This window comes from Limanda limanda, chromosome 16 (assembly GCF_963576545.1).
Source record: "Limanda limanda chromosome 16, fLimLim1.1, whole genome shotgun sequence".
Taxonomy (NCBI): Eukaryota; Metazoa; Chordata; class Actinopteri; order Pleuronectiformes; family Pleuronectidae; genus Limanda; species Limanda limanda.
In genome coordinates this window covers 3,493,928-3,497,119 of record NC_083651.1, presented here as the reverse complement: position 1 = coordinate 3,497,119, position 3,192 = coordinate 3,493,928, and positions in this window count along the sequence as shown.

The window sequence follows — 3,192 nt, the reverse complement described above, 5'->3', positions numbered from 1 at the left end:
AAAGAGAACCAGACAGACTTGGAAGTTGTCTCTTTGACTTTCTTCTCAATTACGACTTTCTTCTCGTAATATTGCAACATTATTCTCAATACCTTGTTTTATACTTCGATATGACATTCTAAGTTTCACTAAAACAAACACAAACTGTCAACTTATGGAAGATATATTTGATAAAATGGACAATTTAAACAACAGATAAAAACATTCTTTCTTTCATTTCCATCTCCAGTTTGAACGTCACTCTTCAGATTCTGAAGTTTCCCCGAGCAGCCTCTTCCGCACCATGAAATAAATGTCTGAATCTAACCTCCATACAATCCTTCCTAGTTCTCAGCAGCAGACAGGCAAAGCTGGTTAGGGAGCTTGACCTTGGCCTTCATGACACGTTGTAGGGGTGTTGACATTATTGTCAAGCGTCCAACCCTATTGGTCCAATGGGCTTCTGCAAACTTCCATTTCCTTTCTATGTAAGGCCTCTTTTAAGGAAAACATGCAGACAAAGGACTGTACATCATCAACATATGGTGCAACTTATATATTGTTATTACAAAGTATTTCCCCAATAATGTAAGGTTTAAATAACTTTTTTGTTTGTTGTTATTTTAGAAATAAAGTCCAAGAGATACTGTGGATAAACAAACATTAAAGAATACTAGGGGTGGTCTGCAGCACTCTGGGTTTATGTGACATTTGTCAATAAGGCAAAAAAGCCACAGATGTCTCTGTCTCAGGAGGAAGAGAGGAGTGTTCCTCTTACCAGAAGGCCGGTGGTTTGATCCCCTAAAAAACATACTTTTTATAGATTAAAGATATCGCAGCTGTCTCTGTATTTAATAATCCTGCAGTTTTGGATGATTAAAATATACACATATACATATTGCCGATACTACACCTGTGGTAGTAGCAGTGTGCCAGTGTATTTTCTTTACTAATGACATTTCATCAATGTCTTTACCTCCAGCTCACCAACAATCACTTCCATATCTCTATCAGAAAGCTGTGCTCCTTCTTTTCATCACGATTCACAGTGGAACCCGATTGGTCAGCATGACAATTTAATATTCATGAGCTGCTTTGCATTGACTATGTATGGATGCATGTGGGCGTGTAGGGGGCGGGGCATGAGGCAGATCCTCGTACGCATGCTTCCAGGAGGACTGTGATTTATTAAGGGAACATCACCTTCAGGTTTGCGCGTTTTTCACGTTCACAATTTTTAGCTTCCGTGCGCACAAACACTTTTAGTATGAATCATCCTACGCACAGTTTTTTAAACGACGCCCCTGACGCTTGCTCTTTTCGATTTTATTGCAAAGCCTCGAGTAAGCTACGCAGCCCCCCCGCCCCCCCCACACTGGCCACCTGAACTATCTTTAGCCTCTGCTGGCAAGTGAATGGAAGTGCCGGACTTATCTTCACTGCTGTCATCGAGGCAGCCAGTATTTTTAGGGGACAGCAGCAGCTGCAAAAGCATTTATCGGTATTCCACGAACAATGACACTTGGGGTGTCTGAGGCCTGAACAACACAGAGATCGTGGGACCACTCCGAAGTTGTTAAGCGGGAATCTCGTGAGGATAGTGAGGTCCAGTGTCCCCTCCCTCCTCGGGGACAGAGCGTCTCACACATGAACTGGAGAGGAACTTGGGACCTTTGAGGAGCATGTGTCTGAATCCGAAGTCAACCTGGGACATTACTCAGCCTTCAGGAGACGGGTGGCATTGCTTCTCAGCTCGAAGCAAGATTGCAATTGCGGAATGTATGTTGACGGTCGTTCCTGGCGACTGAAGCGAGGTAGGTCATACGGGGGGGTACACGGCACAGCTTCACAAGGGGCAGAGGTCATTCCAATTAAATCACACAAGTAAACACAGGGGTTAATCTCCTCTCTTTAAACCTCCAGAGGGAATATTGAACACTCTTTCAACACTATGTGCAAACTGTCCTAGTAAAACATGTGGCGATGCAAAAAGCAAAAAGAAATCGTGGATTTTTTGATCATTTATGTCAAATTGTGTATTCAAAGACTTTTTTTAATATAACCGACTTTCAGTTGAATTTTAAGATAATTGGTTACAATTTTCAAATCTCTTTTACAACAACCAACCAAAGCTGAATAATGTAAAAATGGTTTGAGTTAAATCGGTTGTCATGTAAATCACAGAGGGAATGAAAAGTTTCTAAGAAAACTATTTCATTATTTTGCAACAGTTGGTTTTGTTCCTTTAGTGTTTAAATATTATATTATCATAATTAGCATTCATTTTGTGTAATATTATCATATATGTTATATTTTATATATTATTATTGACAGCTACGTGGCTGCATTGACCATGTCGAAAATGTAAACTATTTTAAAAGCACAATCCTGACTTAACAGACCTGAAACACTGCTTGATTTATCCAAAAGGCTCCTCGAGGAAACGCTTTAGTCAAAGAATAAAATCTCACAAAAAAAAATTTCAACGGGAGAGAGGGAATTGTAAACTATGAACCAACTTTTTAGGATAGCTTGCAGTCATAGGACAGATTTATTCAAGAAAGCGACAGAAAAATCATTTTAACATTGACATTTAAAGAGAGAATTCCTGATCAGAGCTGCCAACAAAGGGTGTGATAGGGGCCAGCATATTTTGACTGCTAGGTCTCTTGGGTGGGCAGACTGTGATTTCTGCCAGTGTTTGTGTGAGCATGCGGCTCTCAGAGCTGTCTTTGTGATACCTGACACACGGATCTTTATTTAGGGCATGCTATATTAAGTACTTTCCCATTGAAATACAGCACCAGCTGTACTGGCTAGATGTGTTGTGGCTGCTGTCGCAACAGGACTGGGTTGTTCCCCCTGTCACTGCTCGCCGGTGCTTTTCTCTCCTGCAGACAGATCTAATTCAATTAGCCCTAATAATCATATCCGTCTGTGCTGAAACACATGGATGGAAAAGGGACAGAGGTTCAGTGATTTACTCTTCAGTTTTTACTTTCCTGTGCTCATTTTTCAAAAAAGTTTAATTGTATTGTTATTTTTTGTATATGGTTGAGTGATTAAAATCCAAAAGTTCAAAAGATAATCTGTTTAATGTCAACGTGATGATTCTGTTGTTTCTTTTTTTAGAAATTTGCACCGCAGGGGTTGGATCATCTTTTCCTAGTGAGACGCTGCCACAGGTGAAGTAAAGATAACTGAGAAGCAGCG